Source organism: Dermacentor silvarum, chromosome 2 (genome assembly GCF_013339745.2).
Source record: "Dermacentor silvarum isolate Dsil-2018 chromosome 2, BIME_Dsil_1.4, whole genome shotgun sequence".
Classification (NCBI taxonomy): Eukaryota; Metazoa; Arthropoda; class Arachnida; order Ixodida; family Ixodidae; genus Dermacentor; species Dermacentor silvarum.
The window spans coordinates 92,717,107-92,735,948 of NC_051155.1; the positions used below are offsets into that span (position 1 = coordinate 92,717,107).

Genomic DNA, 18,842 nt, shown 5'->3' on the forward strand with positions numbered 1-18,842 from the left:
GTCCAGCTCCATTTTTTATCTCTTAATGTCCATCAGAATATCGGCTATCCCCGTATGCTCTCTGATCCGGCCGCACCACTCTCTTCCTGTCTCTTAACGTTCGGTCTTACATTTTTCGTTCCATCGCTCTTTGCATGGTCCTTAACTTGTACTCGAGCTTCTTTGTTAACCTCCAAGTTTCTGCCCCATATGTTAGCACTGGGAGAATGTAATGGTTGTACACTATTCTTTTCAACGACAGTGGTAAGCTCCCAGTCAGTATGTGGCAATGGCTTCCGTATGCACACCAACGCAATTTTATTATGTAAATTTCCTTCTCGTCATCAGGGTCCCCTGTGACTAATTGAACTAGATAAACGTACTCCTTCACGTTTATCTTACGTTATCCTTCTTTCTTCTTTCTGGGGTTTTACCTGCCAAAACCAGTTCTGATTATCAGGCACGCCGTCCTTTACGTATATTAACAACAAAATCCAGCTTGTCTACGATACTCAACTGCCAGCTTGTCTTGCCTATAGAGGGTCTTCTTCCCTATTTCTTGTTGTCCTGACCGTATATACGTTCCACAAGTCCTCGTTCGGGGATCATATCTGCCTGGTACCGCATCACTCCCACATGTCACAGTTTGCTTTGACGCGTATAACGACTGCATTGTGCTGCTTTGGCACATATGTGGTGAGGCCGTCTGGCGAGGCGCAACGTGACCATGCATGCATATGGTGGTTCGGCATTCACTCCACGCCATTGCCGCGAGGGCGCCTCCGGGTAGTCCAGGGGCCCCCGTCTGATACAGTGGCATCGCGAGCCGAACACGTGCAACCTGCCACGTGTGACTGAGGCGTTCAATATCTGCGAAAGCAACTTGATATGCCATATGCGAGAACGCCTTTTTCAGCGGATGAACACACTGGAGGCACCGTTCTATAGCAGTGCCAAAAAGGAAAAAAAAATGAAAACCGGGACAGTTATAGTGTCACTGACCGACTTTGAAAACGTTAGATTGGGTTTACGTGGCGGCTTGGCGAGAAGGATCGTTAATTCAGTCCTCTGACAGGCATGACAGGCATGACATGGCTGATTGCCGCTGAATAATGAAACACACAAGAACGCTGCGCACGAGATACTAGCGGCGAGATTCATCGCAGCTGGCCAGATGCTCGTCTGCGGTCTGAATCGGCGATCCGCCCTGTCGCGTGAATCCAGCTTAACGGGATGGATGATGAGAGTCCCAAATGCATAACGTATGCGTCATGCCGCAAAATGCTTCGTCCGCTGGCTATACTAAATACGCAGGGGTGCTGCTATTATGAAGAAAGCTTCCGCGTAGCTGCCCCTTATAGTAGCTGGCCAACCAATGGTTCCGGCGAGGGTTCTATGCACTCGCGCTGTGGCTTCTAATTCAAAAGTTCTACAAAATGCTCCAAGCACTTCACAAAGGCAGGTAAAATGACTGAAGCACGTATTTATTGAATGCTGGCACCACATAATCCTCCACAGTTTATGACGCAATCCCGTTCTTTGGCCACGTGTCCAGGTGACTGTCGACGCTGCGTTTGAAGTGTTGTCTGCACTGGCAGATGCCCCCGATGCACCGACCCGAGCGGGCGCCGTCGCCGATGCAGCGAGAGTAGCACTCCGAATTGTCGCAGGCCTGGACCTCTGTCAGGCACGCCACCATCACGATAGTCAGGATTGTGACGCCTGCCACGATGGTCTTGCCAACCATGCTGGTGATGAATAGGACAGCTGCAGGCAAATATTTATTTATTATTGATTCACTTATTTATTCTTGAGCCCCGCTATTTCAGGAGAGGGGAGAACATCACGTTTCAATAGACCTCTCCTGGGGTACGTCACACCGTACCGGCGACGTCACAGCGTGACGTCACCGGCGCACGTGCGGTGACTCTGGCTGCTCTGGTTGGCAAAAAACAGCCGCCGCCGGCTTTCTGCGTGGTGCAGTCGGTTTTAGTTGGTGTAGGTGGGCGCCACGTGGACGCGTGTTTTGATTTCTTTGATTTATTTTTTATTTTTACGTGAACCTCCACAATTCTCTTGCCAGCCAGATTAGGAATAATGTGTGTATGAGAACATCGGCGCGTGGTAAACTGCATGATGAAAATGTGGCGACGCTGGCCTTTTTTACTTGCGAACATGAACCGCTTGGTGGTGGTCTGCGATGGATTGTGCAATGAAGAATATCGGCTTTTCCATGGATGTGTGCCACATTTGTTGTGGTAAAGTGTGCGGCGAGAACAGCGACGATATCGGCTCATCTTAGCGTAGGGACGCGGACCACATTATGTGTGTGTGCGCGCGCGCGTGGTGTACTACGCGATAAGCAATACATCTCGCTTGCGTGACTGTGGATGCGTGTTGCGTGTAATAAAACCAGTCGTAGTGATCAGGCTCCTATAGAACTTCACGAACCTTAATTATTGAACAGGTGAGCTTAAATGAGACGCGATGATTAGTGAGCGCTTGTATTTCGGAGCCATTCGCGCTGTGTGCAGAAAAAAAATATCGAGTGAGAGGTATGGCTACGAATGAACTTTTAAGATGTTTTGACCGCTGCGGAAGCTGTGTGTATACATTTAACCACGGGGAATGCCCTAAAGGCAAGCCACTGAAATTATCGTGATTTAACGCAGATCTCACGGGTCTGAAGTAAAATTGAACTCTTTTTTTTCGTTATTGGTGCATTCACCATCATGGTACGGACTTTATGCCGTGATGATGCACATAAACATGCCAAACTCGGGTCTTGTAAAGTTTAGAGCAGCAAAGTGTGCAGCAGACACAGCGAAGTTAGCGCGCAACGGATTATGTACTTATGTAAAATTTTGCTTTGTACATTCACATGACCGAGACTAATAATTAAAACTAAATTATGGTGTTTAACATCCCTAAGCTGCACAGCGGCTTATGGGGGACAGTGTAACGAAAGGCTCCGGGCTAATTTTGTCCACCTAGTGTATCTTACCATGCTTCTAAAGCAGGCTAATAAGATTTTCTGCATTTCTCCCTCATCTGCATTTAGGCGCTGCTACTTGGTGTGGCTCCACTGAGCCGCCGTGTAGTTGCAGACGAACTTCATCTTGTATATCGTTTGGTACAGTGTAAACAGGGCGCAAATCGGTGCATTCACGACAATGCAATGCAAAGTTGTGTTCGAAGACCACTCATTTAGCGAAGTAGCACTGTGCCACCGTGAAAATGTGCACAATCTGTGATAAAATGTTAACTTCCGAGGTGTAATACATTTTTGTGGACGTTTGGTGTACGGAAGAGGCGCACTTTTACGAAATCACCACACGCTGACTTGCGGGAACCATGCACTGGGCAACAGCGCTACGTCGTTGTACCGCTGATACGGGGACGATTATACTTCCTGAGCACAGTTCGTAAATGCTGTCACTTCAAAAAATCGCAATATGCCGCACTTACGATCGCGGCAGTTGATATACAAGCAGCGCTCTTCTGCAGAGAGAAGAGGTCGCACGAACGTTTTTTGCCAACCAGCGCCCGCTTCGGAGGCGCGGCAGAGGGTATAGGAGCCCCCGCACTGACGTCACGCTGTTTGCAAACAGGGAGAGGTCTATTGGGGCAACAAAAATCAGTTAAGGGTAATGAACGAGCACCTCAGGTAGACTGCCCCTATGTTCTGCAATGAAATTAAGAAACATTTTATCATACTGCCAACTTGGTCAACTTTGCAATCGAAAAATCACACAGATGCAACACGCGCGCGCATACACAAAGTGGGGGAGGGATAGTTGCATGGAGTTTTTTTTCTTTCTTAGAGCTTGCTTTAACACATGTACTCCTGTTGAGGGGTACATGTGTCCATGCTAACGTTACTCAAGTTATTAAAAAAAGAAAAAAAGAACTCAGTGCAGAATACAATCATAACACCTACGGTGAACCGTACGTCTCCGAACGTAGCCGTGCCCTGCGTTTTGTAAATATTTTTTTTTGTTGCACAAGTTAGCTAACATTACTGGGACAACCTAAGTGCACTTTATTGACGACTCTTTATACATTTCAAACATTTAGATGCAGCAAACTTGGGACAGGGGAGACTGAGAAGCAACAAAACAGGTGGCAGTGACTTTTTCAGCGATTTGGGCGTTGTTGATTTCGCCTTCATCAGGAAATTGTGTCTATAAACTTGCTCGAAGCAAGTACCCCTCTGGAATCCTTCAGCATGAGAAGACTTCAAACGGCAAGTTACGAGACCGATGAGTGAAACGTCTTCGCGAACAGAATTTACTTTTCGTGAAACTTGATGAAACATTCGTGAAATCATAAAAGGATCCACAACTATTAAACTTTACGATGTTAGCAGAAATCAAGCACAGAACAACAAGTAGAGTATGAGAGGGCAAAAAAAAGTCGCGGTACCGAACGTTTCCAAAAGTGTGCAAAATACCTGAACGAGTCGTGTGCGAGCCACTAGTGAACGAAGAGAAGTTCGCTAGTCAATGTGCTGACTGTTACGAACAAGTGAGGCTTCATAGGCGCTTAAATAGAAGCAGCCAGACGTAGTCGCGAATTGAGAAGGTTTTGAAATGTTTATAACAACATGAACTAGTGGAAGTGTAAATCACGAGCAGCGAAAAAAAAATTGACTTCTAAAGCGACAGCTTTAAGGGCCACGCTACGCAGAAATCCGGCCTTGACCGTGAGCGAAAATTGTCTTATCAATCACAGCACGGCGCGCGCCGCGTTTCTGCTTGTAACAAGCCCACACATAATAAAGAGACGAGTACTCTTCACGTCGCCATTACTAATTTCTTTATTCTCCTCTGCCACCTGGCCCCTTTACTATAATTTCTGTCTTTCTTCTTCTTCAACTGCCTGAGCACGCTTCACTCCCCCCTACCTTGTTTTCATCCCCCCCTGGGATGGTATTTAAAAACGTTTGCTATAGAGGCTGATTCAACGGTGCCATTGGCGCCTACATACCAGACAGTCTTTAAGATTCCCTGTTGGCTTGCTGTTTTGGCAACAGAGAATGGTTCTCGGTGATTTGAGCTTAAGTTCGACAGCCCTTTTCTCACTAGCATCAAATCTCCAACCTCTATTCTTTGTATCGCTGTGTTTTTTGTTTCGTCAAAGTTCCTTTTCAATCTTTCACGCTACCTCACTCTCTTCGTTTTTTCTCTCGTCTGTCAGTTGCAGCGCTGATTGGATTCCTAGAGACGTGTCGGCTGGTAAATAGGTTTGGTTCCCAGTAGCAGCAAAGAGCGATGTGCATCCCAGAGCTGTTGTATAGGATCGTTTGTGATGAGCTACCGCCGCTTCAAGGCAGCACTTCCATCTACCTGGCAAGTCTGGATACATATTTATGTACTGTTTGATGTCACGAATAGCTCGCCCAGCTAGCCAATTAGCTGCTGGGTGATACGGTGCTGTGAACCTGAGCGTAATTCCACGTCGCTCGGCCCATTCCTTAAGGTGATGGCTCCGATCGAAAGGCAGGTCCTTTGTTGACACTGCGAGTACTGCTTTAACGTTGTCAAACATCTTTCGGCTTAGAAAGAAAATCACAATGTTGGCGTCCTCATTCCCCGGTTTTGCTGCCACCATCCTGGTGCACTCATCCACACACAAAAGGAATGCTTGGGTTTTCTTCACGCCTTCAGATTTTTTTCAGAGTTCAGCGAAGTCCATGTGAATAACTTCAAATGGTACGCTCGAGTGCGTCGGTAATGTCATCTGTTGAGTTGGTTGCTTAAGCTTTACTTTATTCACCTGGAATTTATGGCATGACTGCACGTATCTTCTCGTGTCTTCTTTCATGCAGGGCCATGTGTCCTTTTCGTCAGTTTCATCTAGGTCCGCGAAAAACCATCATGACCACCTGAATGTGGCAAAGGTCCAGATTTTCTGAACCAGTGTAGGAGGCACTGCAATTTTTCCTGTCTGCGTATGTTGCAAAGGTTCATTTCCTTCCCAAATTTTACCGGCACGTATTGTTTCGTGTTGCACATCAACAATTGTTACCCCCAATCTAGACATTGCGTCCGCATCTTTCATAGAAGCTCCTGGACGGTTATTCACTTGAAAGTCGAACTGTTGAAGCTGGCTCACCCACCGTGCGACTTCTCTTTTCGGCTCCGCCATTTTCAAGAGGTGAGTGAGCGCCTCATGATTTGTGCACAACTTGAATATGGTACCTTGCAGGTAGGAACGGAAGTGCCGAATTGCCTTAGAACGGCTAGATCTTCCTTCTCTGTCGTCGTGTAGTTCACCTCCGCTTTGTTAAATGTGTAGCTATGGTAGTCAATTACGCTTAGTTGGCGATTGTTCGGCTGACTTGCGTTTCGCTGGTATAGTATCGCACCCGTTCCATAGTGCGAGGCGTCCGTAATAAGCTCAAATGGTAGAGCAAAGTCCGGAAGTCTGAGGACTGGATCAAACGAGATAATTCGTACCAGCTCTTGGTAGGCTACCTCGCACTCACCCGTCCTTTTGGTACGTCTTTTTGGAATGGTACGTCTTTTTGTGTTACTCTAGTCAGACACCTAGTTTAGAGAGCATAGTCTTGGACAAATGCTCTAAAATGTCCTGCCAACCCTAAGAACACGCGTAGTGAGTGAACGTCAGAAGGTTTCACGAGTTTTGCATCGTGTGCTACCGATTCTTCCTTTGTGTTCTTTGTCGTGCCATCCAGTACTCTGCCCAAGAAAGTCACCTTGTCCTTGAAAAGTTCACTCTTCTTAAAATTGACCTGAAGGTTGGCTCTGACAAAGCTGCGAGGACATGTGCCAGGTGTTGTTCATGGAGACGCTCGCTTTTAGAATACACATTAATATCAGTTCAGTTCAGTTTTATTTACTTAAAGACCCCTTTGCTTGGGGTATTACATAAGGGGTGGGTACAGTTGATAATGCAAGAGAAACACAGGTATTCAGTAAAGCTGTACAAGAAAGCTACATTTCGCAAGTGCATAAAAACAGAAAGAAGGAAAAAAAATGACGCGTGAGAAAAGCTGATTATTTTTCAGCCAACAAAGACACATTTTCGAAGAACGATGTCGGGCAAGTGATTTCAGCGACGTGGTGGGGAAGGGCGTTCCAGTCTGATGCTGTGCGGGAAAAAAAAAGACGAAGAAAAGGTAGTTGTATGGGAGCGTGGCCGTAAGACTTGTAATGGGTGCCCAGTTCGTAGCGATATGCGTGCGGGTGGTGTGATATATGGCTCGCGAATTAGGGAACTGTAAAAGAACTTATGAAAGAGGCAAAGGCTGGCTGTAGCGCGACGACGTGCAAGGGGCTGGAGATCAGATTTTGCTCTTAAGGATGATACGCTTACGTCATATGAGTATGATGAATGGATGTATCTGACGACGCGGTTCTGAAAGGACTCGAGCGCGTTAACAAGATAGACTTCATATGGATTCCAGATGGGTGATGCGTATTCAACTTTCGGTCTGATAAGGGATTTGAAAGATAGGAGTTTTACATTCTGCGGGGCGTCGCGCAAGTGTCGTCTCATGAAGCCAAACGTACCCACCGCTGAGTTAGCTGATGAAAGTATGTTAGAAATATGCGTTACCCAACTGAGATCATGAGAAAGTGTCACGCTCAAGTACGTAAATGATTCTACTGATTCTGTGGGAACGTTTACTATTGTATATATGGACAGCAAAGGGTTACGGGCGGGTAAAAGGTATGTGTTTACATTTGTTGGGATTAAGAGTCATCAGCAAATGTTCACTCCAAGACGTTGTTAAGACTTTGTTGTAAGGTGTTTTCGTCAGTAGCATTAGAAAGTGGATGGTAAATCACGCAGTCATCAGCGAAAATTCGTATCCTGCAAGATACAAGTAGGGGTAAATCATTAATATAAATTAAAAAGAAAAGAGGACCGAAAACTGATCCCTTCTATCCCTTCCGAGAACTATCCCTTCTATTCCTTCTATCGTCTACGTAATACGTATACATTACAGAAGCGGCTAATGAACGGATCCGGAACCATATTCATCATTTCTGAAACCAGCTGGGCGAGTTCTTCCATCCGATGGGGAGGCGGTTGTATTCGTAGATGTCAAACGGAGTTATGAACGCCATTATACTGCTTTGCATCCTCCTGAAGTGGTACTTGCCAAAAGCCTTTACAAAGGTCTATCCTAGAAAACCAAGTACATCCGCCTGTGTCATCAATAATTCCATCTATACTTGGCATAGGGAACGGAATGAGTTGTGTCTGTTGTTAATTGCTCTGTAGTCGGTGCGAAGTCGGAGGCTTCCATCTTCCTTGGGTGCTATGGTTATCGGCGATGCATATGGTACGTGATACGGACGGACGGATAATACGTGCGTCCAACATCTTCGCAAGCTCTTCTTTCAGCCATGCTTTCTTTTCTCTGGTGAGGTTGTAAGGTTTCTGCTGTACTACAGTTTTGTCATGTAATTTAAACGGGACTTCAAAATTCTTAGTACCTGGAGGATAGCCTCCGCAGCAGTATAATTCAGGATATATTAGAGGGATGTCATCTCCTTTCTTCACAACGCGAATTTCATTTTCTTTTCTAACAGGTTGCGGCTCCTGCTCATCTTGTCTCACAGACACAGTGTCATCCCAGTGTATGTTCAGCTTGAGCAACTTCATGTCCTGACGGGAGAGCAGAAAGTCATACTCAATGCCTTATATAATCAGTGCCAGTATTTATGCAGTTTGTGATTGGTACTTAAGCTTTAGGCGCATCCATTCGCAGTGTTGCTTCTCACGCCCGTCGTAGCCTCGCACAACCACTGTTTTTCCTGTGAATATCTTCTATGTTTTAGCTCTGCTTCTTTTTATAATTGAAACCGAAGCTCCACTGTCTACAAGAGCTCGCATTGTCTCACCGTCCACTTCGAGTTGTATATGCAATATACTTGATGACACAAGTTGAACTGTCTCACTTGCTGTAGAGACATCTTTAGAATTCCCCTCTGCTTATTCTTGCTCTTCATCTTTTAACTCTGTGCGTTTCTGTACGGGAGTTATAGGTCTTGCGATGCTCGCGCCATAGTTGGACCTGACACCGTCCAACACCGACGGACACTTCTCATGAAAGCGATTGACGCTTGGCGTCCCTGAAAGATCTTGTCTAGTCTTGTAGCTTCGCTCAGTCCAACTATGCGGAAATAGTTTTAGCAGCTCCAAGAGCTCTTCGAGCGTTTTCGGGTCTTGTGGTGGAACTTGTCGTTGCAAATCTCTAGGTAAACCGTGTATAATAAGCGCAAGAAACGATGACAGCGGCAATCCAGGTTCAGCGAGGCGCAGAAGTCGCTGTTTCTCCAGAAAATACTCGAGTGGCGTGCTAGACTTGAAACGGTAGAATAGCGCCTCATGCCACCGGTCAACCGGATTCTTGCTGAAAGTCAGAATGAAATTATCCTTCCATTTAAACCAAGGTTCAGGCTCTCGTTGCGAAAGTCGTCACTCGTGTCACTTTCTTGCTATCACGCTAAGCAATGGTCGCATGTTGATCACAAGGTCTTCATCAGACAGCCATCCATTGTTCTTCGCAGCTTGTTCATAGAAAGTTATCCACCCTTCTGGACTGTCGGATGAGCCGTCGAACGTTTCAGGACGTACTATTTGTGATGAATCGTTTGCCCGCTTGGTTAAAGCAGAAGCCTGAGTCTCAGTGATAGAGCTTTGTTGCGAAATTTGCTGTTGTTGAATTGATATGGTTCGAAGAACTGTCGGCAGCTCGTGAGATGAAGCGTGCCGGAGTATGAAAGTTCTTTCTATCGGTGTCAACACCAGCTTGTTGAACAGGCGCAGCGGAATATTTACTTTAACTGAATGTTGCTCTAAAAGTTCCTATGAAGACACTGAGGCTTCATCCAGAACAAGAACCAGAAGCTCGTCTGTAGTGACGCGTTCGGGAAAGTCAGTGGCGGCTTCGTCCTTGACTTGATATTTCAATACCACAGAGCTGCTGCAGTTCGTCGCAAAGAAAGTTACTCACATACTGGTTCTATTCGTCGGCTGCGCCAAACTATTTAACTCTTCCCGTCGCCGTTAATAACTTCTTTATTCTCCTCTGCCACCTGGTCCCTTTGCTATAATTTCTGTCTTTCTTCTTCAACTGCTTGAGCACGCTTCACTACCAATCACAGAGAAGCGCGCGCTGCTCGGTTCCGTGCAGCACCACCAAATGGCGCTCGCGTCCGTGGCAGCGGTGGCGCCGACCGTGCGGGGGAAAGAAAAAAAGAACCAGAAAGCTCGCCTTCGTACATAGCGTTCGCCGCAAGCGTTTCCCGTCAAAGATTACGGTCGCTTAAGCTGCAATTGCGGGGACACGCTGAATTGCATTCTGAGGTTTTACGTGCCAAAACAACGATTTGATTATGAGGCACGCCGTAGTGGCGGGACTCTGGATTAATTTTGACCACCAGGGGATCTTTAACGTGCTCCAAATGCACGGGACGCGAGCGTTTTTGCATTTTGCCCCCATAGAAATGCGGCCGCCGTGGCCGGGATTCGATTCCGCGATCTTGTGCTTAGCAGCACAGCACCATAGCCGCTAATGCACGCCGCTGTCGGGAAGCTTGCTGAAAACAAATAATCACTTTTTTTACACAGCCGTCGCATGGAGCAGCGCTATTTGCGAACTTCAAGTAACGACAAAAGAACAAAACCCTCATTGCACGCTGGAGAACAGACGTGTCGACAGGTTCGCCCTTGATAAATATCGTTGTTTTGTTAACCTGTGTTCCTCAACACCGTTACAGAATAGTAAAACGTAGTGAGTCCAGTTTTTACAGGTAGTAATACAGTAACGCTTCAAACATTTTGGGTGCACGCTGGTCATGGTATTTCTTCAATGCACAAACACTGTTGAAGAACCCCATGCATGTGCTGTAATGGATAGCCAGGTTGCTAATAAAAATTGGGCGAGCTTGCCAATTTATTTAAAGGAACAACAGGTAGCAACCTGGCTGTCGATTGCAGCACACGTGGTTGTTCGTCAGTGTTTGATAATGTACAGTCACGTTCTATGTGAGCTGCAACACCGGTGCCTGTGGTTGAAGGGACTCCAAGCATGGCGGCGCTAGAGCACTGCACGGGCCGATTTTTGCGGCCCGGGCCCGGCCCGGGCACGTTTTCACATTGGGCGGCCCGCCCGAGCCCGATCAAAACATTTATGGCGAGACCCGGGCCCGGCCCGGGCACGGAAATAATCTACGTTACCCGCCCGGCCCGGCCCGCCACCCCTTTACCTTAAGCCCGAGCCCGGCCCGAGCCCGACTCGAAACCGGCCCGAACCCGGCTCGAGACCGAAAAATACATGTTTTTAAGAGTTGAGAAGCCCGAGAATAACTCGCAGAAAGCCCGAGCCCGGCCCGGGCCCATGTCAAAAAACCCGAGCCCGGCCCGGGCCCGGGTCAAAGAACACACGCCGTGCCCGAGCCCGGCCCGAGCCCTTGAAAATACTCCTCTACCCGGCCCGGCCCGGCGCCCGGGCTTTCGGGTAAGCCCGAGCCCGTGCAGTGCTCTAGGCGGCACCGACAGACGAAAAATTGCAGATCAAAGCACGCTTACAATTATTCGCATTTATTGAACACATTTCCCGTATATCAGAGCCGCCTTGCAGCCTTGGAGCTCTTTCGACCACGGGTACCGGTGTTGCAGCTGACACTGAATGCGACTGCACGTGCATGGAAGAAGTACTAGGACCAGCGTGCACGCGAAAATTGTGCAGCGAACATCATTTATGAGAAGGGAGCAGCATGGGTACCATCTGTCACTATTTTTGCCAGAGGTTAGGTCATCTCGACTCTTAGTTTTGTGCAGACTCACCTTGCTGGCGTGTTTTTATTATGTATATTGTTTTAATTGCTGTATTTTGCAGCTTCTGTAGGGCTGTTGTCAAAACCGTGTTTACAAATATTCTTTGTTGGTTCGTGTTGTAGTCTTTTACTTTTGTTGTGTTCGTGGTTTCTTTCTAGCCTTTACTTCTCTTAAATCGGCTTTGGTATCAAGGATGACCTGATCAATGATTATTTTTCACTGCCTTCTCGTGCCGGGTGCTCAAGTCACTTATAGATATTGTAGTGCCCTTTGTGTCCTCTGCCTCATATATACTGTGTCGTCGTCGGCGCAGTTTCGTCATAATGAGTGTAAACCAATTAGCCCGGCGCAGAACCCTTGTCTAAGAGAAGTTTGCACCGAAGTCCTCATTTCGACGGAAGTGTGAAAAGAGAATGAAAAAAAAAAGAACTGTGGCTCCAGTCCACGCTGTGAAGGTGGTTGGACAGCGAAGCTGTAAACGACAGCGACAACGATTACCCATTGTGACGTCACTTGAATTCACACACGTGGCTCTACAAAAAGTGAAACCAGAGAGAAGTAAAATGTACTTAACCACACCCTTTATTACTCCATAACGACATTATATTCATGCTGTTCTTCTGGTGTCTTTACTTTTCGTGGTCTACCCATGGTAGCCTGGAATGAACTGCATGAGTTGCTAGAACGTGGTGACGTCACTACGTGATTTCTATGCTGTTGGGTACTTTTTCACTCGGAGTACCTTACGCAACCGTAATCTTTACCGGGAAACACACGCGGGAGAAGGAACGTGCTTCGCATTATTCGCAGACGTCACATTATACGCGTTTTGCACTTCACACGATGGTTTTGCATGACGTCAACCCCTTTCGAAGCAGCTGTAAGCCTAATCTTTACAGGGACGCGTCGGAGGGTGTTCCCATTGCTCACACGCACCTTATCATCCATGATGTGGTTTGATGCTTGTTTTGTGGTTTTTCCTTTGAAAACGAGTGCTGAGCTGTATGCTGTATGCCTGATTTCAAAGGAGATATGCTGTTTGTATTCAATTTTTAGCCTGGCGTATTTTCTTACGCCAACGACACGAAAATTTCCTTAAGAAAAGACGATAAAGTGTACGTTGCGAGCGCTGTTATAAAAGTTTAATTTTATGGCTCGATATCAGACAAGGCATATGGACGAAGCGTGCCGGAAAATAAATAACATACAAAGTAATCACTGGCGCAAGAAGGAAATTCACATGCATCTCTTGACTCTCATCGACTACCACAAGTGCAGCATACGCAAACATCTGTAAAAATTGCAGTTCCTTACACGAAAAGAAATCACAGCATATCCACGGGGTGAATGATGATGAGTGGGCGAAGCTCCGCGAGGGAATCATCGGATCTCCCGCTTAAGGGGACGCTAGCACAAACGCGTTAGAAACGTGCAGTACTCTCTAGTAAGGGGGAGCGGCCACAGCGTTTTACGCAGCCATTTACACATGCCGGAACGTGCACCGCGTTTGCGGACGCCATCACATGACTGCTGAGAGAGTATACCCCCCGTATTCATAAACGCTCCTCGACTTGAACTTGACTTGCCACCGCTTTGGGCAGCGCGTTCGAAACGCGTTGAAGGTAAGGCGGAGAGGCCACGGCGTCTTACACCAGCTTCTTACACGGGCCGTAATGCGCTAGCACAAACGCGTTAGAAACGCGCTAGAAACGCGGCCTTTCGCTAATGTTGGGTATTTATTGCCATCGTGGTGCGTGTGTCCATGTCCGCTTCGTGGCGTAGTGGGCTAACGCCGCGCGCTCGGAAGCGAGGGGTCCCTGGTTCGATTCCGCGCTACGGACGCAACTTCGGAATTTTTTTTCTCATTTTTCTCAGACTGGTTACACACTACTACTACGACGACGGGGACGAACGGGTGCCGCTATAAGGAGCTTCGCCCCTAAAAAAAGATCGGGGTGGCTTGCACTAGTGGTGCAAAGCTAAAGACACAGCGGAGCTGATCGGTTCCTAGCTGGTCCTGGCTATACAAAGTGATGCTAAGTTATACGAAGTGTATAAGCATTTGCTCGTGGTTCGTGGCATCGGGGAACGCCTCGCGAAGCACTTACAGTCCGAGCACAGGTAGGGGAAGTGGGGCGAAAGCTATGCACAGTGTACGGGCGGCGCGCAGTAGACAAAACGCCGGGATGACGTCACGGCGCATGCGCAGTAGCGCCCAGCTGGTGGGAGCTCGGCCGAGCCCCCGCCAGAGGCGTCTGCTGCAGTCACGGACACCGCGAGCGTTCGGCACTAATGCGGGGAAACGGAGAAGCGCGGTTGGCGTCGGCAGCACCTCTGGGCGTTGCCTCGTTGGTGCTGCTACAATTTGTTTCTCTCTCTCTCTCTCGCTCTCATTTTCTCTTTCTCACTCCCGAGCATAGCGCGCGACGTGCGCACTCTTTCTCGCTCTCATTTTATCTTTCTCTCTTCCGAGCATAGCGCGCTACGCTCCGCGAGGTGGTTGTTAGGCAACGCAGTGGCAGGCAGCTGCGGCGTCGCTGATTGCCATGGCTATAGGGCGCGGCTGGCTTTTCTTGAAACGCGCACGTTTTACGGCTGGCTTAAACAGCATCGCTGTTAATAAGTAGTGACCACTGATGTGTTTATGTTTTGCTCCCTAAAGTAGAAATCAGTGGACGGGACGTAGACATGTCTTGGAACCTTAAAATCTCATCAGCGTCTAAAATTTTTAGCCCTTTTGTTTATGGTCTATAATAATGGTTGTTACGGCCCTCTGGCTTTGGGTCACATCCGCAGTATCTGCATTGGGAGGCAAGAGGACTTGACCTGATACGTTTTGTGTTCTATACCTAAATGCTACCGAAACCTAATTAGGAAGTGGTGACCTTTGCTGGGATGTCCACGGCAACATTTAGACTGCACAGTGTGATGGAGCCAGCGACATGCATGCGTGTATGAACGAATATAATCTTTATTTCTAGAAAAACAATGACTTGACCCCATGAGCTCACTTAGAGAACAGGACAGGAGATTACGGAGCGCCATGCGATCAGCGCGCCCTCCAGGGCGCGGTAACAATAGTGGTTTTCGTGGGGTCAAGACATCCTGACGGCAGATAAAGGCTGTTGTCGCAGTGTTTGAACCCGACGTATATGCCTAAATACTGTGTGGCAGACAAAGGCGATTCTATTTATCAGACCATTCACAAAGCCGTGAGAATCTGGAGCCGACAGGTCACATTGCAGGGCCGACATTTCGACTATCAAGCGTGGCTTGCTGAATAGCAGGGGCGGCACTTTGTAACGTTCCATCTTATCATGCGCCACGCCGAGTGACCAATCCCAGCGATAACTACGCGGCGTCGTATACAAACCAACGAGGAAGGCCGGAAAGAATGTAAACTGATAAGAAACGTTAGAGAATCCGGCTCCGCAATGGCTATAAGCAGCACTGCTCGCTTCTTACCGTCCCCATCTGATTATGCGTAATTATCTTGCAAACGAATTGCTATCTAGGCGGTGTTGATAGCGCTATCCGAATGAATATTTAGTTCGCCAGTTACCTGATTAGATAAAGTATCGTTGATGCGACGGTGTAAAATCCAAAGCTGCGATTTCATAAGGAAATTTCCTCCGATTCTGCGAATTTATTATCAGCTGCCCCGCCGAGTAGATATATGCTGGTGATAGCAGGGACGCGGCTTCGCGCGAGCCAGTGATTAAAAGGAAGAATAATTGTCAATAAAAATATTACAAAATACGCGCCCAGTTTTTTTATATGATTATACAGCGTTTTGTTTCTCACTCGATCAGCTATATTGTGTCTCTAAGGAAGGAAGGTTTTGCTAGCCAACGTGCATCGTATTCACTTATTTGATATAATTTATGGTTGTTTCCGACTTTCTTTATAGTTTTACAAACTTTGATCATCTTTCCTGCTTAATCACTGGAGAAAGAAGCATGCGGTATCGTCACTTACGGATTTACGGCGTTCCAGGAGAGCTCGGCCTGCAAACCGCCCGGTGCCGATGGTTGGAAGTGGCTGTCGCTGCCCGCTCGGTGGCCGATGCTTGTCTGCCGACAGGTATTACGCGCGTCATTCAGCATTTACGTCCGTCTTTTATTGTTTCGTTTCTTTGCCCGTGCAGAGACCAACGTGGGAGAGTAAAGGTCTCCGCGCGCCCACGGGCAGACGGTTGGCGCTCGCAATAAACAATAATAAAAAAAGAAGAGGTTGTTCATACAACTTGTTTCTTTAAGTGACACACGTTTAGAGAAAGAGAGGCTGGGGGTCGCGTAAGTACATCCGGCTGAGGGAGAGCGCTTACGCAACGGCACTGAAGAGAGGCGAACCGCGTATACGGAGGCGTTGATGCTCTTTTGACCTTGCTACACTGGGAGCCCAAATTAGGGCCCGTATTCGCATGAATCCCCTTACGCAAGTGCCGGCGGCGATCGCCTTGTCACCATGCTAATTGTCATTGCTGTGGCGGGCTTGCGTATATGTCTGTCAATGAAGGAACGCTTTTATGTAAGAGAAGTTTCGCGAACACGAGTCTTCGTTGCTGGGCTTAACTGCTTACTCGCAAGCCGCGAATTTATTTATTTGTTTATTTATTTATATATTATCCGTTCAGGGTCAACATGCATAGGGAAGTGGCGAGTTATACAGTACAGAAAAGAAGTGTTAAGTCACAATATTCTTCCGATGTTTAAAATGTTAAGCGCCGGACAAAATAAAATGCACACGATAAGTGCTACAAGACATCAAATATGCGGTCCCGAATTTGCTATCATCTTGAAAGGTTGCGATAGGTTCGGGAAGACACATCCAACCTTTGTGCGCTCCATCTCACAAGTAGTTTTCAGCACTGTCGATGGTACGAGGCGTACGCAGGTAATATCTTTTCACAGCGTAATATAGTTCCGGGATTAACTGTCTCACTATTGGCGGGGTTAAAAGCTTTATTTTTCCTTCGTACACGATACGTACGTTACAGCGATACGTGACATGTTAGGACACGTTTGTCATCATCATCATCATCAGCCTATATTTATGTGTGCCTGCAGGCCGAATGCCTCTCCCGGCGATCTCCAATTACCCCTGTCTTGCGCTAGCTGATTCAAACTTGCGCCTGCAAATTTTGTTAACTTCATCATCCCACCTCGTTTTCTGGCGTCCTCGACTGCGCTCCCCTTCTCTTAATTGGTATCCATTTTGTAACTCGTCGTATATAGTGCGTCGTATATAGCGCGAATTAATCTGACGTTGAGCAGACGAAGCGGCGCGGATGAATACATCTCGAGGGGCATCCGGCCTTCCTATTGGCTAGGAGCCCTGCAGCTTCCACACTGCGGCTATCGACTTATGCGCGGTATAAGTAGTACTGCAGGAATAAATTGGTTTGACAGGTTGGAATTCCGCGCCTATGAACATAATCCAAGTGGCGTGCAGTTGATCGGGGGAGAAAGGACTAGTGGATCGTGCAGATAAGGATGATGAAAAACATTGTGAAATACGTTTAGTTGAAATATCTTAAATCTAGAAGCAAGATAATGTAGTTCAATAGATTTTTTTTTCATGGATTTGACGCTCGCGGTTCGGTTATATTTAGAGAGTATGGAATGGATCGAGATATTCTGGACCAATTTGTGAGAGTATATTAAATTAGCGAGACATGCATTTATTAGACTGACGTGGCGTGGCGTATTCAACTTTTGTGTGAACGAGTGTTTTGTTCAACATTAATTTAACGACCGAAGGTGATTTGGCGAAGCTATGGTGAAAGCATCCTAAACATTCAGTTAGCGTTGTCGACAACGTGTGCTCTGCGGATAGCTTATGTTTGATTATAACTAATGTCAGGGCCAAGGTGTTTATAAGACAGCGCACTGTTTGTTATAAGATGTCGCTTAAGTTATAGCTAAGTAAATTAGTAGTGGATCTAGACACACACACACAAATTTATATTTGCTACTTTAATTCCAAACGCCACACCATCATCGTTAATGCAAGGTACTCATCGTTAATACAAGATTGAAGAAGGACGATGTGTTAAGGCCCTTCATTAAAAAAAAATACGCGGTCAATTGCAAATCAATACGTAAAGACACTCAAGAGAGCCAATTGTTAATTGATAAATGAGAAAAAATAGGAGAGGAACCAGTACCGAGACCTGTGGTACGCCATACTGCACTTCGCTTAATTCTGAATTAATGTTGTTAGCCTAAACGAACTTAGAGGGAATTACGAGAAACCTTTAAATCCACTTAAGACTAGAATGAACATTGTATATTCTTAGTTTGATGCATACTTCCGTACTTCCGACTAGCAATCTAGGGTTAAGTTTATCGACATGAAGCCCATTTTGAGAGTGTCAGTTGGGTACTGACCATAGGTCCATTAAACCAGCTTGGCACAAGCTCATGAAGCAGCTGGAAAGTTACGCTCGTAGGGGTGCCACCATGGCGTACATATATGTTTTACTGTATGCTGTATCAAAATTCTGCTGTCCGTGTGTTGCCCAATATTTCCTTTTGAGAGGCTCTTTTTTTCATTTGTTTTTGTTCAATCTGCTTTTCGTCACCTCCAGTGTGGCCAGTAAGCCTAGTGAGCATGAGCCATGTTTTGAAACAAAAAAACAACGATGGTGACTGCGATGGTCAGGAGAAGGATAATGAAAAAACTTTTTAAGGCCAGCACTAAGGCCCAGTAAAGAAGAGCGCTTGCTCCGCTAAGCCCCATTTTTGATCCGCCGACCCGAGTGAAACCAAGCACTCCAACGCCGACTACTGGAAACCCTCCTACACGCTATTCATATAGAATCCTGTAACCGCACCCCGAACGTTACAATCACACTGCACTGGATACCTGGTCATGTTGGAATCGAGGGAAATGAGTGGTTCATGAACGTGCCCGCGAAATTAACCTCCGGGTTCCTCGATTCCCGGCCAAATCAACGACAGCGGAAGACTCCGCCACGTACAAAAGCAAATAGGTGAACACTGCAAGAACATTAGGGAAAAACGCACTATTTCCCCCCA

General features: G+C 47.0%; 1 long non-coding RNA gene across 1 annotated transcript; it reads right to left on the minus strand.

The window, feature by feature from the left end:
* Nucleotides 1-1,442: 1,442 nt before the first annotated feature.
* LOC119441621 (uncharacterized) lies at nt 1,443-15,904 on the minus strand. Its single transcript, XR_005189959.2, has 2 exons — nt 15,778-15,904; nt 1,443-1,746 (listed from the first exon to the last, which is right to left on the minus strand). It is a non-coding gene; the product is annotated as an uncharacterized LOC119441621 (long non-coding RNA).
* Nucleotides 15,905-18,842: the final 2,938 nt, after the last annotated feature.